At 41.1% G+C, this 24,694-nt stretch overlaps 3 long non-coding RNA genes across 3 annotated transcripts; all 3 read right to left on the reverse strand.

Annotated features, from left to right (window-relative positions):
* Window positions 1–830: 830 nt before the first annotated feature.
* Window positions 831–5,376, reverse strand: LOC122972672. The gene is made up of 3 exons (XR_006399812.1): window positions 4,363–5,376; window positions 2,034–2,118; window positions 831–1,120 (listed from the first exon to the last, which is right to left on the reverse strand). It is a non-coding gene; the product is annotated as an uncharacterized LOC122972672 (long non-coding RNA).
* A 498-nt stretch (window positions 5,377–5,874) lies between these two features.
* On the reverse strand, window positions 5,875–11,010 carry LOC122972662. The gene is made up of 2 exons (XR_006399808.1): window positions 10,972–11,010; window positions 5,875–7,567 (listed from the first exon to the last, which is right to left on the reverse strand). It is a non-coding gene; the product is annotated as an uncharacterized LOC122972662 (long non-coding RNA).
* A 9,312-nt stretch (window positions 11,011–20,322) lies between these two features.
* LOC122972736 lies at window positions 20,323–22,732 on the reverse strand. Its single transcript, XR_006399836.1, has 2 exons — window positions 21,326–22,732; window positions 20,323–21,209 (listed from the first exon to the last, which is right to left on the reverse strand). It is a non-coding gene; the product is annotated as an uncharacterized LOC122972736 (long non-coding RNA).
* Between the last annotated feature and the right edge of the window lie 1,962 nt (window positions 22,733–24,694).

Genomic DNA, 24,694 nt, shown 5'->3' on the forward strand with positions numbered 1-24,694 from the left:
GCTTTATCCTTTAAATGCATTGTCTGTGTTTTGTTGACAAAAACTCCATTGTTGTCCAAAAACCATTAAAAACACATCAGTGAGCCACACTGTTGCACTAGATGACTACACACACTGTAGAGTGTAAACAATGGAGCTCTATTGCTCTAAGAGTTATAATATCTGTATCTGACTACACAGATGATCCTTATTAGCTGGATCAATTTATTGTTGGTTTTGGTGTTTTCATGAGATTTGTTGACAGTTAACAGGATTTAACAGGATAAATGGAAGTTTCCAACACATTATTTGATGAAACAGTAGTCGTACGTCATGTTATGAATCAGACTTTCCAAAGGAGAACCATTGACTTATGTTCAAAATCTCTACAAGACCTTTAAAACCTTTAAAATCTCAGGCCATTTGTGACCATTCACATAAAAATGAATACAAGCTGTCTGTCTGACTCAATCCTATTTATTTGACCTTGCTTTGATCTTTTGGAAATTTAAAGTTATCCAGGTGCACAAACCTCTTGACATTCACTCTGTTGCTGTAGACATGGGCTTAATTATGTCACAGCCACAGGTGACGTTAATGTGAGTAAAGACTATATTGGAGCTTAATTCTCTGAGCGTGTTTGGCCCCCATCAGTCCTGTACCTGCAGGCAGGATGAGGGGCCGCACAGACTTTGTGTTTTACAAGTAGACAATCAGACAAAAGGTTACGTTCAACCGACTTTGGCCAACTCTCTTGTGCACATTGTGTACAGACAAAAACACAGAAAGAAATACTGTACAGTGCCGAACCACTTAACTGGCTCAGACTGACAAACAGCTGGTAATGGCAGTTATTCAAGAACCTTTTTCTTTATTTGGCGGTTGACAGACCACACTGTTTGACTTCTAATAATACAGATGCACATTATCCAGGCACACACGGCGTGCACACACACGGGCACGCACGTGCTCGCTACACACAGCCTGCTCGGCGCAGCGCCAGGCCTTATGTGTAACTGGCATGACTGGTTATCTCCATGGCAACGGGAATGTTGGCCCTGGCAAGTGCCAAGAGAGCAGCTGGTAGGTAGTGGCAGATTAGTCTCCAAACAGATTTACAGCCAGTCAAGTACTGCATGCCCTTTGAACAGAGGAAGAAATCATAAAGAAGCCATTAGACTGAAAGGAAACAAAGAAGGGATTGTAGTACAACTGAGTGAATCCACTGACGGAGAGGAGGAGAAACCTTTTCCTAGTTGATCTGCCAGCTCGCTGGAGGTGTTGATGAGTGTGAGCGAGGAGCTCGTAACACTACGGAGAATGATCAAAAAGAAGCTCCGGCTTTTTATTATTTATTTATTTTTATTACTCAATTATCCTTGTCTTTTAATTGGTGGTATGTGGATAAAAAACCACCTGCAGTCAAAATCCTGATTTCCACAAGACTGACGTTGAATTTTTAAGTCAATATATGCTAAATTGATGATTTTTATTCAAAAACTAACTTGTCTTCTGTGTATTTTACCTGTGAAGTGGATGGAAAACATTACAGATCTGCTGATAAAGATCATGTGATGTGATGGAAAGATCTAGGGCAGCGACTAAAAAAATTGTTTTTTTCAATTGTTATCTCCAAGATCAAGTGCGAACACTGAACCTCAAGTTTTTAAACCAACACAGAAGAAAAAGTCCTGAACGTGCATGACAAAAGACTAAATTTGAGCGTCTACAATTACAACTCCATCTGCTGATGAGGGTCATGTGGTATGATTGAAAGCTCTGGAACAGCTACTATACGTGGACCTTGTGGTGAGATTGTTTTCTTAACTGCTTTTTCCAAAGTCAAGAATGAACATTGAAACTCACGGTGCACACAGAAAAAACAGAAATTTGAACGTCTACGATTTGAACGTCTACACCACCATCTGTCAATGAAAGTCATATGATGTGATCAAAAGCTTCACAACAGTTACAGACAGTTAAGACTCTCAATTTTAAATTTAAATTTGCCATTTTACAGGGCATCCCTGTAGCTTAGTGGTTAAGACACTGACCGTGAACTGCAACATCTCCAGTTTGAGTCTGGACGCCGACATTTGTTACACCTCTCCCCCTCATTTCCTGTCATCTCTTTACTATCTGTGATAAAGGCATAAAAAGGCTCAGAAGATCAAAAAATTACCTTTTTTGGCATATTACATGTCACATGGCTGCAGATTCTATAAACATGGTGGTTGGACAGAAGTTTACTTTTATGTTGAAATAGGGTGGAAAAACTTTTTTTTAAACTAGTTTAAAAGTCAAAAGAGAGAAAGTTTGCTTTCGTTAGAAAATCTGGGACAGATTTGAGATGATTGGTGGCTGATGACATTTACAAGATTGATCGGTATTATGTGCTTGTTGCTTTCAGTCGGTAATATTAACAAAAATATGTAAATTAACAAGAATATCGTGACAGATATGGGCTGAATGTTCCACTGAAGAACTGAGGCTGACTGGAAATGATCATTAAAAGTATTTATTGATGCTTTTTTTTGATAAGCACTCTGCACAATTAAGTGTCAAAGATTTATTGGAAATGAAGTTAGGATGAGTGCAGAGACACAAATTTACATCTGTCTTTGTGCTTGTAGGTGAATCATACACCTCAGCTGACATATTTCAGCTTTATACGTCTGGTTGTTTTATTCTGCAGCTCTAATAAAAAAGTGTAAAACTGATCTTATTGATGTTTCTTGTTTCTTCCAGACTGTCTAGACTGAAATTATAGTTTGAATGTGACTTTTATCATTTCAGCACATCAGGACGAATTAAATGACAGCTGTAAGAAAAATATTGTTCACCTTTCTGTCAAATCTTCAGAACTGGATACTGAGATGATTAGTAGTTGTGAATCAGCCATAATTTACATATAAGTCATACAAAGAAGTTAAAAACAGCTATATGAACTGAACCACAATTGTTTTATATCATTTTCAGGCCAAGCGTGGATGTGTAGTACTATGATGATGCCATTTCATAAAATCCTTAAAATAGGATCTCAAGTGCAGCTTTAGACTGATGTCAATAATGTTGATTAATACACCTTAAATGTGACCAAAGTCAATCTTCTCTGACGATTTCAGTGTGTGCAACTGCTGCCAACATCTGTCAGTTCAACCTGGAAACTTGTGCTTTGTTTGTTGTGTTTTGCTTTGGGAAGTTTTATTAATACAGAATTCAGAATGCAAGACATGTAATATAACGTTACAATGAGCTATGTATGCCCTCCTGGTTTAATACACTTTTGCATATGCAATAGTTTTTTTTATGACTTTTAGGACACATTTCTCATTCTGGCATCAGATGATTTAAATTCAAAAAGAGTCTTGACTCAGAAGAGTCGGTGTCCATTAGAGTGTTTTATGTCTGCTGCTGTCACGATTTACTGACTTTTACTGCTCCACCAGAAGAAAATAAAGAATATGTGAGGCAGAGACGTAATTTTGAGTTGAATCTTGTTCTGAGTGCTAATGAAACCCTTAAAAGTGCTGATGGGCAGGACAGCAGTCTTAAAATGATGACGTGACCATCAGCAGCACAGGCAGCAGCAGCTGTTGGCAAGTTGTCCATATTATCAAACATTAATGTAGGACAAGTTCAACGCCTTCTTCAACATCATTTTCTGTTTGCTGCCACCAGTCAAATTAAAATCTCAGTGGAGGAACACATCCGTCACGCAAATTACCCCGATTGCATCGTCTCCTTTCACGGTTAAAAATGGCCAAGAGATAAAAAAGGAGTGGCAGCCATTGTGCATTTGAAAAAGATCTAATCATATTTAATTTTCTTAATTATAAATTATTATTTACAACTGTTTCTATGATTAATATCAAACCCTGCAACAAAAGTTATCATGCTGCTAGCGTTGCCAGGCCATCCATTACCAGTCACGGTGGGACTGATGATTACATTGATTCACTTTGACTTGCAGCAGTATTCCCAATCCACTCTGACTCAGGAATATCTGTCCTCGCTAACAAGCCACCCTGTTTTGCAGAGCTCATCATGTTAACACTTTGCTGCACGCTCCAACAGCTCGTCAGCCGCAGAACAGATAAAAGGCAGCATAACCGACAATGAAGGCGGCAATCAGCACACCGTGTTAGTCCGTATTTAGCAGTCAGAGCTTATGTATGCAACTTTTTTTTCGAGGATTGTGAGGAAACGAGGACTGCTGATTTATATTGGGGGTGTCCAGTTGGCAAGAGGTCAGAAACACCTTGCTGCAGGCTACGCACTTGACACCACAAACATCCAAAATGCACTTGACATCACCTCCATTGCTTTAAAGTCGACATGACATCACTGGTGACCTTGTGTCAGCTTATCAAAGATAATCACCTTTATGCTGAGAGGCGATGTGCACACTTGTCTGTTGGGGAGAAGAAAAACAGATAAAGGATTGAGCGGGATTTCATCCCCTCGATGCACAATTAAGAACAAGTCTAGGCATGTCCGGCGAGCACCCCATTGCCATCCCATCAGTGGGTGAGCATGAAGTGCAGAATGAATCCACAGATTGTTGGGAGTTTGCACTCTTTCTACAGACCAGCAGCTGCCTCGTGCAGCTGCCCGGGGATGCAGCCCGTGATAGATGCGACAGAACTGGTCAAAACAACACACCACGAAATCAGAACAGGTGAAAAAAAAAGTGACTGCCACAAAGAGGCTTGCTGCACAAATTCATAAGAGACCAGTAACTGGAAGCATGTTGTGCCTCCAAACGACTGCCAGTTTTCTTATTAAGCATAACCGGATTGACAATGAAACCATTTATTTCGTAAGCCTTAGCCTCAACACTCGCCTGTTACAGTACTCATCATGTATCAATCAGAACTGTAAAATAAAACTTTTACAACATGGAAACACACAAGCAAAAGGAGCCAGTGTCTCTTAAAACCTTCTCTTATGTAATTCTGTAGCTTGTAAGTTGGCTCGGTGCCTCAATACCTAATGAAAGAGCTTACAGAGAAATTCAGTCTTCATATAAAAAAATAAAAAAAATCCACACATTAGGACTTTAACTTGTCCTAAACCTCGGAGGAGCAGGAACAATGGCTTTTCATTTTAAATGAACGGAGAGGTTAGTAGTCGGAAAATAAGTGAGGTGCCTCTGTACAATCGCTATTTCTAAACTCGGGTGTATATGAGGAGGACTGGCAGTCTGTCAAATATCTGATAAAAAAGGAAAGAGCACTCACATGGAGTTCACTGAGGCAAAAGAAGATGCCTGTGTAATACCACTTATTAAGTTGCACCGACAACTTTGGTAATTTAACAGCTCAAAAATGCGTGGCATCTTCTGTCCTTTCATCAAAGTGAGTCATCATGCACATTTCCAGGCATATATTTTTATTCTGGGGCTCCACTGGAATATCTTTGCATGATTTACAGTTAAACAAACTCCTTATTTATCTTGTACTGGCTATTTATGCAGCTCCTCAGTTAAGCCTCCATCTGAAACAGACCGTTTTAACTCCTGTCTCTTTAAGGCAGCCTTCCTGATGAGCACACTCTGTTCTGATTGGTTAGGCTACGTAAACAAACAGTAGTAGCAGGATTTCACTTCAAAACGTCAACATCTCAAATACATCTGTACATGTTCCTGCCTGAATCAGATCTGAAATATGCGAGTGGACAACGTGAACAACCCTTGGAACAACCTTAGCAAGAAAGGCTACTAAATGGATGGCAGTTTGTGGGCGTGTGCGAACAATCTGAAGCTTTGTTGAAGCCTGGGCTTTTGACTCGAAGGCGGCATTTTTTACATATGTTCACCTCATGTTTTGAAACCATGTTTAACATAGAAATCCGACATCATAACAGTCATAAAAAAGGGAAAATCACAAAAAGCACGATATGTCCCCTTTAATGGGTGTAGTTGTTTTTATTTGATCAGACACACTGATTCCATTATTCCACACCACATGTTGAATTTCCTGAAATAAGTGTTTTCTTTGTGAGAAGCTTGGTCTAAAAATGGAGGATTATCAAGTTCTATATATATAACAAAAAGGAAAACTGGAGGAGGAAACAAAAAAAAACAACACACACACTTCTTTAAACATTTCAAACAAGTCGCTTGAAATGGTAAAAGTGAATCAAATTTGATAGTTTTTTGTAATTTTTTCCATTGGGGCGTTACTGAAAGCCCAGTTACCTGCAAGAGGCAGAATTTCCATATAGTGTAATTAGATATTCGTTCATACTATGAATCAGTGTGTGGTTTTGGTCTGAAGTGGGAGAAAAAAGTGAAAAAGTACAGGCACCGTGGTTTCTACAGCAGTGGTTAATGGATAAACAATAGACTGCATTCTTCACTCTCCCTTTTTTTTCCCCGTTCTTCCTTGTCTTTTTATAGATGCCTTTCTTTCTTTTTAATGTCTCCCTGCCTCCCCCTTTGACATGGGTTTAAACCGAGCCATATCATTAGGGAGTCAAGAGCATCTCTGTTGTGCCTGTGAGGTTTCCCCTCTCAGTTATATAATGATCTTCCCGTAGGCCTCTTCTCGTGTTGGCGGCGCTCCCTGCTAACCCGGCCCAGCTTTGGCCCGGCTCCAGTCCAAACAGAACCCACTTTGTCCTTTACTCTGTTTTTGGCACCAGCTGTTTGTGCACGACTCCAGCAGCTGACTCCTTTGTTTTACTTACAGCCGGCTTTTTCTTCTTACATCACCTTCTTTCCTTTTTTTGATCTGTTTTTCAGGCCTCGCTGTTCCCTCTCATCGTCTCTCCCTGTCTTTCTGTTTTTCTCTTTCTCTCTTTTTGTCTCATTTCTATTGACATTTTTTCCAGCTCTCGCCTCAAGCTCTTTTTTTCCCCCCACTGTCTGCAGAAGAGGCTGTTAGTGCTGTGATGTATGAGGGCAGCTGACGCCCACCTGCTTCCCAGCAGTCAGTCTGGAGGGTGTTTCTAAGCTCCAGCATCGGCTATTGGCTATTCACTCAGCTCTACGGACGAATCAATACCAACTGTCACACCTGTCGCAGCTCCTGATAAACACAGGACACGGTTGCTGCAGTTAAACCATTAGCAAAAATGATTAATTAAGATATAATTAACTTTTAGCACTGCCAGCAAAGCGTCATGATTGGTTATTCTTTTAAATCGTCATGATATCCCACTAAAGGTGGATTAAGTTGTGTTTTATGGAGGACAGACGGCGGTATCATTAGAAATGATTTACACCTTCAGCTTTACTCCTTTTATCGTGGTTAATTTGAAATGGTAAAATTCATACGGGGAGGAAATTGGCTTAATAATTGAGAGCTACTGAGAGGCGATTTTCCAATAATTACTCTGCTGTCATTGGCAGAATAACTGAGAATCCTCCTCTCTGCTATCTCAGCTTTGCACAAGTAAAAAGGACATCTGGTGACCTCCTCATTGGAAATAAATGGCTGGTCCTGACTGGCTCGCTGATGAGTGATCCAAATAACGTCTCCAGTCAAATGATTTTATTGTTCACACTGTTGCTGTCTCACAAATAAATAAAAAGGAGCCTTTTCTCTCGGTTGGAGGAGCAGGATAGCAAGTCATGGAATATCTACAGAAAACACACAGAAAAGAATCAATTAAAGTGTTAAAGAGCATTTTTAAACAGACGATGTGAAATTAGAGTCGGCTCCTCCGAAGCTGTCAGCGCTCATTTCCATTTTAAGAAGAAGCCGCCTCAAGGAAAGAGCAAAACAGGACAATATCAACACTGGGGTCAGATGTCGCTCCCATCATTACTTTATTATTTCCTCCATACATGTCTCAGCATCCGTCACGGGGTAATTGAGCAGAAGGATATTGATTTGATGTCCAGGGTAATTGTGTGTTGGAGCTGTGTAACTGGCAGACGTGACAGGTTTACGGCACCAGTGATGTATAAACTTTGAATTTTATGTGGTACATCTGTCAGATCAGGGTGTGAGCGTAGCCGCTACCTTTCTGTAACAGCTCAATGTGTTCGATTGATTTGTGCTCCAGGCTTCTCTCCTCAGAGTGCTGTCAATCTTGACTAATATGGACTCCATGCTGGTTTTATGCAGACAACACTGTTATTTACCAACCCAGTCTCACATCAGAATGTGTAATAGCTACGTTGGTCCACAGCGTAAAACGTATTAGTTTCATAATAACGGCTCTAAAATGTTAAGATGTCTACATGTTTTTGTGTTTCTTTTCTATTGGCTTGTGTCCACAAATGTTATAGATGGCTTTGGTTTAACATTGCACATTTGAAGCGGCTCTTAAGGCTAACCACCGTTCTGAATCGAGTGTGGTTTATGGTCAAAATTTCAAGCTTTGGAGTTCAGCTGCTCCTGTTCTGGTGAAACTGTCTTTCTTTGACAAAGAAGACGTATTATTATTGCATTAGTGAACTTGCGGATACACTAGTTTTGCATTAAGCTTATAGGTTTGCTTCCAGTTGGACCAAAGAGCTGGTTGGCTACAGTAAGTATGTTATAGTTTAGCTCCTCAGAGAACTAGTTTTGTATTCACACTGGCAGATGGGCTCTCGGGATGGTAATGTTGGTCAATCAGATTGTCCACCATTTGGGTCTAGAGTAAAATTTCTCAACATCTGCAGGATTTATTGGCACAAAATTTGGAAAAGATGTTCATTGGTTCCCAGTCAATGAATCCTAATGGCTTTTGTGATAACCTGACTTTCATCAACAGGTTGAGAGGTTTGGTCCAGACTGAAATGTCTCAACAACTATTGGATAGGTTGTCCTGAAATTTGGCACAGACATCCATGTCCCCCTTAGGATAAATTATAAGAACTCTGGTGATCTCCTGAGATTTTCATCTAACAACACCATCAGGTCATAATTTCAATTCACTTTTACTTCGGTTTATGACCAAATGCTTCCAAAATTAATGACGTTTCCATCAGCTTCACTTATTAGCAAATGTTAGTGAGCTGATATAAGCTGGTGAATGTGGTAAACATTACCTGCTAAACATTCATTGTGAGTATCTTAACCTGACAATCACTAAGCCTGCATTCAGGCTGAAAACAACCCTGCATTAAAACAATGCAAAGGTCTGAGTTGGTGGGGGCGTGTTGTTCAGGTATCTGTGAGACGCCAAAACTCTGGGAAGTTATTGTGGCGGTATGTATTTTATCTTTCATTGGGACAACTTGAACCAGGTTCAACTTTTTTGATGGGCGACCCGTCATTGTTTAGCCAGAACTCTCTGCATTGACACTCTGTTACATCAACGCACTATCTGTCCCCATTCAAATGAATCAGAAGGCTGCATTTATGTCACACAGAGCTATCTAAGAGTTTTACTTTCAGCATGCCTGCTAAACATCAAAAACAAAGTTTGGACTGCAACTTTTACCCACTTGCAACTTTCTATCCATCTCCATTTGGTTTTATTTCCAATGAGCGTTACAACCTCACAATGCTGCTAGTGTGTCAGTTAGATCACTTTAACAAGTAACTTAATTGCTCTGCACTGCAGTCTTGCTTCCCTTTTACTTCTTTGTTCTCTCTTGCAGGATGTCTGAGGACGGTGCTGTGGGTAAATCTTGTTAGCATTTATCTAATTTTGACTCCTTCCACTACTCTAACTGTATCCACGCTTCTTGTTGACAACTGTGCTATGACGGGTCTCCATCACTCTGTCCCAGCCCCCATGTTACATAACTGCTTTTGTTTCTGAATCTTTTCAGCCATCGCTCTGTTTATGCAGGATACACTGAAATAACCTCGAAATGTTTCATCTGTGCAGGAGGAATGGATGCCACTTATCAGTCAGTGCCCGCTCAAACTGTAGTGAAAGATTAGAGTGAAAAGGAAACTCAAACACCAACACCCTCTGCTTTGTGGAGACTCACTTATTCCCAAGATGTTCCACTAATGGCTACCTCTGTCTGTTTGAACGACTCCGCCTCTGCCTGCCCTCGTATCACTCAGCAGCACTACTTAGAGAGTGATGAGGAAATGGCCTCTTCCTGATGTACCTTGACAGGATGAGGGAAAGTGTGTAAGTGCGTGGTTAGCGAGTCCATGTGTGTGTGTGACCTGCGAAACATCCACGCTCAGCTGCCTGTGGGGAGAAGTTGCTGTGTAATTACAGAGGGGAGAAAATGAAAGAGACAACGAGAGATAGGGACAAAATAGAAAGTGTGTGAAGCTGAGAGGAATGTGCTGATTAATGGGTGATCGAAGGCAGGCAGCGTTCCTAAGCAGCCCGCCTCATTACCGTTCAGTCTGACCCAACAGTCCCTTCATTAGGCCTTAAAACAGCCTGTTAAAATACTGCCCGTGTGTGGTATCCTCATTAAAGCTACAGATGATAACCAAACAAAGGCCAGATTCCCTTTGGTCGGTTCAGACCGCTGTGTTTCAGCCAAGAAAAAAAAAAAAGACTGCTTTGTGTTGGGCTGTGTAAACAGGTTGTCTTTCATCATTCTTATTTATGATAAAAACAATTTCATAACTGTAATCACCAGATTTGGTTAGCGTAGGTTCACTCAAATTACACTTTTTCTCAATTCAACTCCTTTGGCTTATTTCACCTCAAAATAAAGCAGTGTCATCCAAGAAGTCGTCCAACCTAAATAATAAAATATGTTTGACATCACTGTCTGAAATTAAGCTTTTTCTGAATCCCCTCTGTCATTATATATGACCATTACATACAAGATACATGTGAGTGTTTTCTGATTTGCCACCTCTGTGATTATGGTTTAGTGAAGAAGAAAACTGTGGTTAAAACCAACCAACGTTGGCAGTTGGTAGCAGACAGGATGCGCCCTTATTCAAATCACACACTGTGACAATAACAATATCACACTACTTCTGCCTTTTGCTTCAAATAGACAGCAGTTATTATTCAGGAAAAATGTAAAGGGGACATAATGAGCTTTTTGTAGTTTTCTGTCAAACATGGTCAAAGTTCAAAAACTTGAGGTTAACGTATGTAAAATATTTGCAAAGTTACCTCTACTTCCTCCTTGTGATGACATCAGATTGTTCACTCATGCCCACAAACGGCTGTCAGTCCCATAGCCTTTGTTGCTAAGGTTGTTGCTAAGGTTGTTGCTAAGGTTACTCCATCCGTCTACTGTTGTTTGTTTACGTAGCTCCAGGGGCTGCTTGAAGCCAGTTTTCAGGTGCTGCCCAATCAGAACACAGTAGGCTCACTGGGAGGGCGGCCTTAAAGACACAGGAGCTAAAACGACCTGTTTCAGACAGAGGCTGAACTGACGGAAGATAAATAAGGAGTTTTTTGAACTGTAAATCATGCAAAGATATTCCAGTAGAGCCTCAGAATAAAAATATAGACTTGGAAATGTGCATGGTATGTCACCTTCAATGGATTTTCAGGATGATTACATTTTTCAAGGGGTCAAAGAGGTTATAATAGAGTCAAGATCAAAGGGACATTATTGGTGTCTCAACATAGTCAGTGATGACTTAACACCACAGCACGTACGTTGTCTGCTTAGTCATAACTTCACACCATCACAGACAATTACTGGATTTCTGGTCTGAATTCAGTGAATGTGATTAAACGTTAGGGTGTACGTGACATTCTGGTTTGAAGCTGTGAACAATAAATCAGTGGAAAGCTCCTGCTGAGCGACATCACAAACATACTTGTGATGGTAAAGAAAATTAGAGTAAAAGGGGAGATTAAATTTGGCACATAAAGAGTAGAAATGCAGGTCAGTGTAGCGTAAGTGGCGATGTCTCTGCTGCAGTTTTGAATAAAAGAGGTCAGGTCAAGAGGCAATCATTCAGCATTTTGTATTTGCTGCAGTCTAAACATGGAAAATGTCAAGCCCTCTTTAGTTTTAAGATGATGACTAAGCTTTATTTAAGTCAAGAATCATTCTGGGTCAGTATGGAGGCAGAAAGCGATGTTACACACGTTGTCTGGAAAGAAAAAGTCACAACTTCAAATGATGAAAGAGCCACTCTGTTGTCCATCAGCAGCTGAAATACAAGCTTCATCACTGATCCTCTACCTGCTCGCCCACTGTTAGCCTCGTCATCTCAATCCCTGAAGATGAAAAATTTAAAAACCGTGTCTGTGCCGTCCTCCTCTGTTCCGCTGTCAGGTCGACCATTTGATCAATCGTGCTGCGGGTGCTGTCTGGAGGATATATTGCCGTGGTAACAGAGTCGGCTGTGCTGGACAGTAGAAGGGAAAGACTGACTCATCACGCTCAATAAAACAAAGAGCAAACAACAAGTGCGTCAGGGACGGATGTGCCGCAGCTATAAATGTCAAAAGCATCATTTCCCAGGGAGCAAGGCAGTTGGATCACAACAGAGCTCTCCAGGCGGGATGTTATGACAGAAAATATGTTACAGCCGACTGACCTCATCATCATTTTCCATACCTGAAAAAACAAACTTTTATACCTGAGCGATAACAGGTAGATGAAGGGGAAGACTCAGTTTTTATTAACAACAAGCTTAACAAAAGCAGTCCAGTTGTCCATTTAGCAGCTGTTCTGGAGCTTTCGATCGTGTCAAACAATCTTCCTCAGCAGATGGAGTAGAAATGTAGATGTTCAAGTTTACTTTTTTCTTCTGAGCACTTTTGGGAGTTCTCGTTTATGTTGATCAGAGATTTAAGATCTAAGAATATTAGTTTTATAGTTTTAGTTCCTCAGTTTTATTTACTTATCCCTACTTTTAGATTGTGTGTCTGTAAATGAGAAGAAAATTGCATCGGAAAAAGCAGGATTTTTAAGTGAATCAAGTCTTTAAACATTCTTCTTCTTGTGTATGTTGTCTGATTTGTGCTTGTCTCTTTAATGCTTTTGGTTAAAAAAAAAAAAAAAAAAAAAAAAGGGATCTTCATCTCAAACAGCTCTTTGATTAAAGCGTCAACAGATGATTTGATGAAGCGGATATGTTTTGCAGTTCTTTCAACAACTTCATCATGTCGCTTCATTTCCTTGCAGCAGCTCACAGTCGAGCTCAACCTTAAGTTTCTATACCACAGAAATCTCTTCTGTTAAGGATGCCTCCGGCTCTAATGTCGGTCCTGAAAAAGGTATCTGTCAGTTGGTTGCCAGTGGGCGTAAAAAAAAAAAAAAAAAAAAAATCCCATATTTAGCTAACTACAGCTTGTTACAAAATGAATCAAGTTGTTATTTTAAAAGTAAGTCAATTATGAACACTGTCTGTCTCAAGCTACAGTTTAATTCAAAGAAAACACAGACAGCTCTTCTGGTGGAAAAAAAAAACTGTTCTGTTGTGTTTTGAGCATCTTTTCTTCTGTGATTGTCAACTGTCACGAGTGCTTCAAACAGGTTGTACTGTAGTGGAAAAAGAGTGAGAGTCACTATAACTCAAGAAAATCAACAGAGGTTTTGTATTGTATAGTTTTGATTGCTCTTAGAAACATTTTATTGCATTAATCCTCTTTTTTTTCCTCTGAGAGGCTCAATAGCACTTCATTTGATTCTTCATTTGGTCATGAGATGAGACTCAGCAGCTGTTGCTTTGTTTTGCCTCTTCAAAGTTATATATATATATACGCACATTTTTTTTTTTTAATCATATTTTTTTAGATGTTTTAGTCTCTCCTGGGGTAACGTAACTACTGCTTGCGAGATAATACTGTGTTTTCGAAACAAAAAAAAAAGTTTGAGCATCAGTCAAAGAGATAGAGGAACCACCCAGGCCCCCGGTTTCTCTTTTGGTTTTGGTAGATAGAGGGAGCTACTCTCCTGTAGTTCACCTGACTCTGAACCTCTGAGTGTGACAGTTTGATGACCTTTCATATTAACAGTTTCGTCTTTCTGACGGCCAGCTCGAGTCCCGGACGCACGGTGAATTCTATGGAGTAATATGCGGCACTTTCGGTTGTAAAACTATCTTTTCAGATCATTAATTTCACACTGTACAGGTTTTAAGATGAATCATTTTATTCCAGCTCTCATACTGACCTTCCTCCTGTTAAATTTTTAATGAGAGGAGATTGGATGGTCAGCCGATGCTCTTGTGTTGTACATCCTCTCCTGCTTCTACAAGTAGTGGTATTGACTTTATTTGATTTGAGGACAGTTCAAATGAATGCTCTGTGCTCTGAATGGCCATCTGCTCTAACCTTGTTTCATCGACCATAAACAGGCCGGCTCCATCAGTGAAAAAAGGTCTTGGCCAAATATTTGCCGCTCTTCGACCCCATTTGGTTTAGTGTGTTCTCTGTTTGCATTTCAATGACCCACGGTCAGTGTCAGAACGATGGCACGTGTGTCCCTGACGAGCTGTCCCCTGATAAGACGCCAGCAGAAGAGAAAGGCACCAAGACCTTGTGGGATAAGAGCAGGGTGAAGGATGGAGCAAATGCAGACAGGCTGCTGGTTCACACACATACACACACACTCCAGCTCCGGTATCAATCTCCTAACACACATCACACACCCTGCTGCACCACAAACCACCTTTATGATATCTCCGAAAGTCTTCTTGTCTTGTGTTTCCTACCTTTAACAGCTCATATAATAATATTCTCACTGACAAGTGTCAAGCAAAAGCATCGGGGAGCAATTGTTATTCATTGCTTTATTATCTGAACAGCACTTGTCGATTAAGTAACACCTCCCAGTGTGCGCCTCCTCAGTCAAGCATACTGTAGGGCCTTTTAATCCCCAATCCTCCTAATTATTGCTCATGCAAATCACAGATCAGGGCTCAAAAAATATTTTGTGAAAGAGAGCGTTAGAGAGAGAGAGAGAGTGAGAGAGAGTGTGTGTTTGTGAGAGGATAAGGGGATGCAGGGGTGCGTCTGTGCATGCACGAGCGTGGAAGTGTGTAGCACTTTTTTGAATTGCTGCAGATATGGAATTAGCTGAGGAGGACGGGATTGTGCGGATTAGGCGGAGAGATTTTACCAAACATGGACTCGTATGTGTAATTCATTTTGGCGTCCTTGAAATTGCTGTGAGAAATTCAGCAGCTGCAACAGCAGCACTGAGAGTCCTCAAATAGGCAGAATCCAGCCCCCCTACAACCACCCACAACACCCACACCACCACCACTCCCACGTTTCTCTGAAGCATGATTGCATGAAAGCTGTTGGGGGTGTGAATGCAATGGTTTGGGTTTTTTTTTTTTTTTTTTTTGTGAATTTTGCAGCTCCTAAAAATATTCAAGTCTTTGTGGGGAATGGATGACATATCTCACAGTTTGACGCCTCTCAATGTGCACCCCTAATCCTGTGAAAGTGCACCGGTTGGTTCATCCAAATCACTGAAAACATATTGTATTCCCACTTACTTATTGTTGTTGTATCTTGCCACACAGACAATTTTGGTTTTCAGCTCTTTGCTGCTGAGATTTCTGCCACCACCCCCAAAAACAGTGGATGTAAATGGTGGAGAAAAAAATGTTGAAAAATTGAAAACTGAGAGACTGAACAGAAAATTATCTTTCCAGAAACAATATCATGGTTATTCCAGATAGTCCACAGACCTCTCTGTGTAGTATCCAATGTAAATGAGACATTATTTCTAGGAAACAGTAACACCAATTTGCTATTGAGATTTTTGGTCATTTTCCAGTGTTGGGAGCACCACACACAAAATTAAATTCACTTTCACTTTATTGTGGTGGCAGCAGAATTCTGAAGAGATCTCAAAACCTCAGAAAATAAAGTGGGTAAATCTGGGTTTATATGATGTGAGAGGCTAACAGCAGTCCAGCTGCATCATCAATAATGTGACGTTTGTTTATGTTGTCGCTCCAGTGGAGAAAAGCGCACCGATCGCAAGATCCCAAGCACACACAATGGAGTCGACCTTCACACTGTGCCTACTATTATTGATATTTTGGAGACCATGTCAAGAACAACCCTCTCAGAGATGCTTTCGCGGCCATGTTTGAACGGGACAGTCGAATAGTTATGACGTCACACTCTAAATAGCGGCCATGTTTTGGTTTTCACACCTGATGTGAACCGTACTCAAGACCACCTTTTCAAGTGGACCCAGGCACAGAGTACGGACAGTACACAGTGTTCACACTGTCAAGAGTACTTGGATCCGGGCCCTGATCCCTGATGTGAAAGCCTCCTATGTCACCTTGTTTCATCACTGTAATAGAGAGCAGCAGTCATGGCGAGCAGAAGGTTTTTCTTGATGTGTTTTACTAAAAAGGAGCAGATTACTGAGCCCCTCTTCAACTTGCTTCATGTTGTCTTCATCATCAACAGTCTCCGTTGGCAAAACACAAACTGGCCCCAATCACAGTTCTTGTGATCGCCACGTGGTATCTCTGGAGCCGCTGTAGCTTAGATGTGAAGTTTTTGAGGAGGTGTGATGACGTAAGTGAACGGGTTGCCCTGCTGTCAGATTGTCAAGCTGTAGTTTTTTTATGCTCTCAGAGTAATTGTTGCTTCATCTTGTAAAAATCACAAAGGTTTAAGCTTCTCGTAGCAAGTGCTGTAGTGGATGCCAGTTTTTCTCTGAATGTGGAAAATAAGCCGCAGGAACGAGCTTCACTTTTTTTTTTTTTAGAAAGACAGATCAAAGAAATGCTGAATAGGAGATTGCATTGATTAAGAAAAGCAACAACAGCCTGTATGTGACGTCAGGACTTTGGATCTCTAGAGTCCACCACACCTTGTAAAGCCACAATATGTTGTTTTTACACTTTGATTTTGGTATGGATTAAACAAACAAGATAAAGTGTGTTAATTAGCGAGCTAGGCAGAGCGAGGCTTTGTGCTAAGCTAAGCTAATCAGTTACTGATGGTATCTTCATATTCAGCATACAGACATGAGAGAGGCATCAATCTTCTCATCTAACTCTCTGCAAGAAAGTGATTTACCACAATGTCGAACCATCCCTTTAAAGTAGACAAATTAGGTGAACTGATCCTTTCAAGGGTTGCTGGACTTAAGTGCTGCTCATCCTGCAGTGTGTCTTCAGCGTAAAAGATGTAGACTTCTATCCAGAGGCAGAAAACCCCACACACCACCTGAATTGTAAAAGACAGCTTCAAACATAAAGGTTAGTACATGCAGAGAGTAAAGTGATCATAAAACTGTAACATGCACTCATAAAACATCATTGCGCCGCAATTGCAAGATAAACACTGTTATATTCCCTCCGACGGTCACTCAGAGAAAAATTACAGCATTTTTTTTTTTTTTTGTGAATCCACGTCTGGTAAAGCATCTGAGGATAGCTGTGCCACAAGTTGCAGCTTGAAAAATACATAGATGGATGATGAGGTGCGGCATTTCATCGAGCGTAACTCATCGTCTACACTGCCTCGACGGCCGCACCTGTGAGGGAGATCATAAAGTTCCCAGCTGCTACCATCCATTCTATAAAAAATAAAGCTGAGAACAAAGTGTCTCAGCCCGTGTGATGTGTAAATTCTGAGCTGCCTGTCATCTTTGTCTCTATCGCCTCCGTTGTGGCTCTGCGGGGCAGCCGAGCCCCGAGAGGTGTACCTGAACTTTACCCAATCCATTACAGCGTACAGTGTACAGTAAGAGGATTATATCACCAATCCCCTGATGTCACTGTAAAGCCACAGAAGCCTTAGCTCATAGTGAACCCCCTCCCTCGTCCTCTACGTCTGTCTCCCCCCGTCAGCCTGAATGGTGCCGCCCATCATGATCTGGCAATCAGTTTCACAGATCCGAACCTTTTTCCCCTCAGGCCGGTGATAACAGGAGCTTCTGCACATGCTCAGATGCTTGATTCATTCTCTGGCTGTTTGAGTGGCAGAACAACTGACAAACTGCCCACAGGAAACAAAGGGCCATATGGTGCGAGCAAAGGTGCCATACAAAGCCATCAAAGCCATTTGTTCTTTAACACGAAGGTGTCCCAGTTTGGACCGAAGAGGATTTCCACTGAAGCCAGCTTCATCTTCATTAACTGATCGCTGATCATGTTATCATAACACTACAGTGAAGGCTTTTCCACCATCAATAAGCCAACGCCGAAGATGGTTCCCAAACCACATCTTGAGCCGCTCTGACAATTTCAAACACTCAAAAAATTGGCTAACAAAATCAGCTTTATTCCAACCCCTTGAAGCAGGTTTTCCCAACCTGAGGTCAGTATTTCTCAAGGGGAAATACATCTGAGCAGTTAGATGACTGATGATTAAGAAAGCAGAAAAACTGAAAGACTAAGGGAAAATCGCCAGCTTGCATGTAGACAGCATTGGAAAGTTGCACACTCATAAACTTAGATGCAATGATTTACAGTATCTCGACGTGTGAAGATCAAGACTTCCGTCTTCAGGATACTCCTGGTGGTTTTGAAGCTGAAATCAATGATTTTCTATTAGTGCTGATGATCATACTCAGTTTACTAAATTAGAGGCCTGCTTGGCTGCTGTGAGAAATTGGATGTCACTAAATTTCCTGCTTCTAGATTCAGATAAAACTAAGATGCTGGTCGTTGGCCCCGCTAGACACAGACCCCAGTTTGATAATTTCAAGTAACAGTAACTGTGTGATTTCACAAAGTGTGGCAGCCAAGAATCTCGGTGTTGCGTTTGATCCCAGCCTCTCCTGTGATAAGCACATTAAAGAAATAAACCAAGACTGACTTTTTCCACTTATGTAACATCACTAAAATGCAGTCTTCCCTGTCCATGGCTGACACACAGACTCTAATACATGCATTTGACTTTTATTACTATAATGTTCTGTTTTCAGGTCTGCCACACGCTAGAACTGAAAGTCTTCTGATGGTTCAAAATGCTGCAGCTAGAATCTAAACCAAAACAAGAGCACCAATTCTAGCCTCCCTTCACTGGCTTCCCATCAATGTTAGATGAGATTTTAAGGTGCTTCTGCTGACTTATAAAATCCTAAATGGTCCCCATCATACCTGTCTGATCTCCTTAAACCTTATATTCCATCTCAAGCTCTCCGGTCTCAAAATGACAGAGTCCTGTGTGTCCCCAAAGTTAAAAAGAAGTCAGCAGGCAGCAGGGCCTTTTACTATCGGGCCCCGTTCTTATGAAATAACCTCCCTGCTGACATCAGACAATCTGTTGAGTCCTTTAAATATAAACTTAAAACTCTTTTTTTTTGCCTTAACCTACAATTAGTTGCCTTTGATTGAGTGCTTCATGACCTCGTACTGCTTTGTTCTGTCTCAATGAATCTACTAAGCTCTGTCCCGCTGAGGAGATTATTGATTATTGCAACTGTTCTGATAACCGTTGCATCTCTCCAACCTTCTGTTTGTTTGTTTCACAAGCACATGAGTGTCAGAGCCCCTCTCTCTTTCCTCCCGCTCTCTCCCTTTTTTCCTCCTTTCCTATCTTTTCTTGTCTCTCAGGCATCTCTTGCATCAGTTACATTCATTAGCTCAAGGCCGACCAATGAGCCCCTGGCCTCATGTTACCTTACATAATAATGATTGCACATAGTGAGGTCAATATGGGAAAAGGAGAACACAAGTTTAATTGGTGTATGGAGACAAAAAGTTGCATCCCTAACCAAAACCAGCAATTATTTTATTCTACTAACAAATACTGTCTGTGTAGCCAAATGCCATTTTAGTCCAATAAAGAAGAAAATTCTGTTGCATTTGTGACATTTTCCCTCATTATGATGAATATGTTGAGTCTTTTTGCATGTGTTTTGATATTTACATCATTTCTGTATTAGGAGCACATTTATCTCAATTGTTCTGGTTGTACTGTTGTGGTTTGTCCTTTAGGGGCCACCGTAGTTTGTTGCTAGAAAGCTGCTACATCCGCTCATGTTTTCATTCAGCTGTCAAACTAATGAAAACCAAATACAACACCAATTCCAAGTGCAGCTCTCCGCCACTGTCACTGTCAAAGTCAACTGTCATTGGCTCACCTTGGCCTGTGCACAATCGTCCATCATCCTGCGCACAGACCAGCTGTGCCTCCCATCCAGTCCGGTCTGGTCCTCTTAAGCACAAAGAGGCCCTCAAGACTAAAGTCTGCCAGGTGACTCGAGGCTCCCAGTTTGCTATCTCAGCGTTTTGTTTGAGGTTAAGTGAAGGCTGTTCATTGTGCTCTGGGTCCAAGCGTCTGACTCTTACCTGGGATTACGTCCCTCCATTAGTTAATCACCCTCACACTAAACCCCCCTAAACCCAGCGCTCGAACAATAGAAAACATCTCACACAATCAATCAGCATTTTTTACAGCGGTACTCAGAGAGATCACTGTGCCTGCAGTCGTATTATTTATATGGGCGATAAATTGGTCGTCTTTGCCACAACATCTGCTGAGTTTTATCTCACGCTCTTAGAATGATGTCTGGCATCCACATGGCAGACATTTTAAGCAAATTACTGAACACATTCCCCCCGCCGGCGTGATCACTTTATTGTCATTAAAAAGGTTTGCTGCTTTGATGTCTGAGGCTGTAGCACAGTTACACACAGCAGGCAGTAAATGTCCAAATGTGGAGGGTACACGGTTGCGTAGGTGAGGATAAGAGTTTCTGTTCTTTTTTAGAAAACTGTCCTGTATCGCTCACCCACGCCTGACCCATTGCTCAATTACCGTTCAATGCAGTGGGTCACTTTGACCAGATCTGGTGGATACACAGATTAAGGGAAAGGACAAGTGAAATACTAAAAAAAGAAAAAAAAAACACACAAACACAAACTATGAGCTCATCACATTTGACAATGATTAAGTCCCTGATTCACTTTATCCTTTGCTCACTTGTGTCACAGAAAGCACCTATTCAGTATTTTTGCAGTAAATGCCAGAAATAGTGAGGATTTCAGAAGAAAGAGTTTCATACAACAACAATACAAAACTGTCAAAAAGTGCAAATTAGCTGAAGCATTTCCTGACAGTGAGCTCCAAAGTTTAACAACCCCTGAGCTCTGCTTTATTCCTGCTGTGCTTTTCCAAAGTGCGAAGAAAAAAAAGAAAAAAAAAAAAAAAGAAAAGCATGGGAGAGTGTTAACTGTCTTCTGTAGAGCCATTCATAGTCTCTCTACCGCTGGAAATGCTGGTGAGGAATTCGGGGAATGCGACTTCTCGGCAGAGATCAAAAGGGTTGAACATTAACTGTGCTGAACTCTTCAGCCCTCCAGTGTTGCTCCCAGGGACTGCCTCTCAAGTTCAAGGGTCCCGCAGGAGCCCTGTTGAATGCTCAGTGTCAATAACAGGTACGTCACATGGAGCGGTTACACGTGAAGCCGCGGGTCATCTCCTTTTTCTGGCCCCAGCGTCCTCCCAACCTATGCGCGCACACACACACACACACACACACACACATATATATATATATATGTGTATGTATATATATATATATATATATACTAGGAAATATAGGTGATGAGACGCTTTTACACACCTGCTGCTGCCACTGTGGGTCAGAGTAGGCTTCAGAGAGACAACCACAAATGCAGAAATAAGCACTTAAAAGCACATAACTTCTGATGTGAGAAAGACTTTGTGGGAATAAATGCAATTCTCAGGCGCTTATCTTACCGTTTTGCAATAACTAAAGCCGAACATGTATTTTGCAAGAGCTGCCAGGTCTTAACCTGAGGTGACAACTGTTCTCCAGATGAGCTCTCAACGCTGTTCTAACACCTGCAGTATTTGAGGCCTCCGGAGGGGTTTGTCTTTGTCGGGCACTTTGAATAAACCCGAGTGGGTGCCCCCCATATCTAGGAACTGTCAGAGCGACCTGCAAATGAGTGAGCCTAAAGATAAATCATCCAGATTAGGAACCATAAATAAGTGATCTTTGTACTGAAATGCCTCTAGTTCTTTCAGTCCACCTGCTGATGGCTGTTAAAAGCAGTCATTCAAACCTTATTAGTTAATGAGCAAATTGGAAATCCAATTCAATTCAGTTCCCTTTTTTTTCAGAGCAGTATTCCTTATAAGGAGAAGATGAAAGACATCAAAGCATCAGTTGATTGATGAGAGAGAGAGAGAGAGAGAAAAAAAAAAACGGGGCTTTCACACACTTACAGTACACATCAGGTACACACACATCCAGAGTACAAGCACACACAGATACACACACATAATACAGCTGAGGAGGGATTAGTGTCAAATGCTACAACTATTGTACATACAGTATCTCTTTGCGGAGGCCTTGGCAGCGTTCCCAGGTAGCTACTACTGAACAGGACTTTGGGTGGGTGCCATGTTTTGACAGTGAGGGATGGGGACATCCATGCAGCAGCTGTGGGTCTCTGTCACAGGGCTGGAATGGGAGGTAAGAGGGTTCACTGGGTGACGGTGCGGTGGAGGCGTCCTCTCTTGTAAGAGGCTCAACCCGCTTCCTGCTGGGGGCCCGGACAGATTTATGGCCCCGCAAATGAAATGTAAAAGCAGGACACTCTGAGGAGGCAGAGGCTTGTGCATGGGCGCTCATGCATTTGCGTGTCTGCTATGATTGAACGTATTATTGTAGCCATTATTTGTGCATATGGCGCATCAAAAACACTGCAAAAATGTGACAGCCGTGTTTCTCGTTACAACTCTATGAACATCAAAATGCACACCACATCCGTTTAAAGTGGATATATCTTGTTTTTCTGTGTTTTTACATTATTTTTATACTGATATTATAATGTTGGATGTTCAACATGGTCAAAAGTCCGAAACATGAGGTGAACGTATGTGAAAATGCTCCCTGCATGTCAAAAGCCAGGGCTTCAGCCTGCTCTGAACGCTCGTGATGACATCAGATTGTTTGCACATACCCGCAAACGGCCGTCCATTGGTAGCCTTTGTTGTTAAGGTTGTTCACGTTGTCCACTTGCATATTTTAGATCAGATTCGGGCTTGAACATGTACAGCGCTGGCGGAAGGATCCTGAAGCTGACCAATCAGAACAGAGTGGGCTCATCAGGAAGGGGGCCTTAAAGAGACAGGAACTAAAACGACCTGTTTCAGACAGAGGATGAAACAGGTCGGAAGGAAGGAAGGAGTTTTTGAATTGTAAATCATGCGAAGATATTCCAGTAGAGCCCAAGAATAAAAATAGAGACCTGGAAATGTGTATAATACGTCCCCTTTAAAGCGTAAGTCTGCATGCGTTTGTGGATTGTCGCCCTCTGTGGCAGTAACAGGTAATTGTAAAGATGCTCAAAATACAAAAACATTGTCATCATTAACTAATGTATATTTATAAAACACATATTTATGAACACATGGTGACTGTGAGTTCATTACAGGATGAGTGTTATTTATCTGAACAGCCATATTACTAGCTTCCTGTTAAGAAGAAGTATTTCAACCTCTGTCTCCGGTTTAATTCTGATTTCCCCTTAAGTTGTTTTCACCAAACAATAAACCAGTAATGTGTTGATGAATCAGCAATTACAAAGTGTAGTTATGACCTTTTACTTGTATTAGTGTTGGGGTTTTTTTTTCAAATGCATAAAACCACAAATCTGGCAGGAAATGTGCCACTTAGCAATAAGCTGCTACCAAAAGCAACGAGACTGAACAGTAGAAGAAAGACAGCAAATGTCAGAATCCAACACATACAGTAGATGACATAAAATTTAAAAAAAGAGAAGTTAAAGTGGGAAAGATGACATAAATTAAACGAAAATGCAAAATGCTCTATTTGATTAAGGCTTTGGAGTTAGATAAATAGTTAAGATAGATTTAAAGGGATAGAGCCCTAAAGATAACAGTCAATTGTTGAGCCATTAATGGGGAGACAAAGCAGGGAAGGTGTGTTAAATATTTTACAGCCAAATGATCATTAGTGAACTCTTAGTGAAATATTGGACAATAAGCGAGAGGTGGAGCCCCGGACTGATGATGATAAGACTGATTGTATTTCTGCATGAACTTTGGCTGAAAGTTTCATTTACTGTTTTGGTTTTTGCCTCAGTTCAGTTATATTCGGTTAAAGCCCAAACAGTGATGTTTCGACGATATACGTTTATACACACACTCAGCCGTCATGTTTCATGTTGTGTTTCCGATACTGATATAGGACAGTATTGTGTACACTAACATTCGTGATGTCAGAAAATCTTTAAAAGCATAATATCTATATTTAGTTGTTGTCTGGTATCGATCCTTGTATTAAAAATCCAATGTCAAAACCAGTGTCAATCAATTTGAAAGTGACAGCAGACTTCAGCCCAGGGCCACAGCCTTGTTTACGTTTGTTTTACAGACTATGCCTTTAAGGACACACAAAATTACTGCGGTTAATATTTTATTAAGGATTTTGACATGGTTTTGTTATTATATAATGTCTTTATTGTCAAGCAATGCCCTGGCTTTGACAAAAATGCATTTATTTTCATAAATACAGGTACAAATGTTCTGTAAAATCAGGCCCTCTGGGTACTATTAGATCCATATATCCTTCAATATCTTTTATAGGTTTTGTAAAGGCAATTTTTTGGGTTGGTGGGGGGTTTAACTGAACTATGATATAATATATAATATATAATATGTACAGTAGGTTAGTAAATAGAGCTCCAATCAGAGTGCTGCTGCTTCATGCTGCATACTCAGCTGGTATCTGATCAAAAGCTCCTGGAAACACACTCACTGGCCCACGGGGGACAGCGGTGACACTCTCACATGAATATTTGACAACCCATCAAAGTCATGTGAACAGGGTGGAATGCAAAAAAGGTTGCTCTTAATTATCAGGGGCGCTTTTTACCCCCTCATTTTACAGGCTTTTTATGAACCTTCAAGGGCACATTTGCCCTGAGCCCGTGTTAAT

Source organism: Thunnus albacares, chromosome 21 (genome assembly GCF_914725855.1).
Source record: "Thunnus albacares chromosome 21, fThuAlb1.1, whole genome shotgun sequence".
Lineage (NCBI taxonomy): Eukaryota > Metazoa > Chordata > Actinopteri > Scombriformes > Scombridae > Thunnus > Thunnus albacares.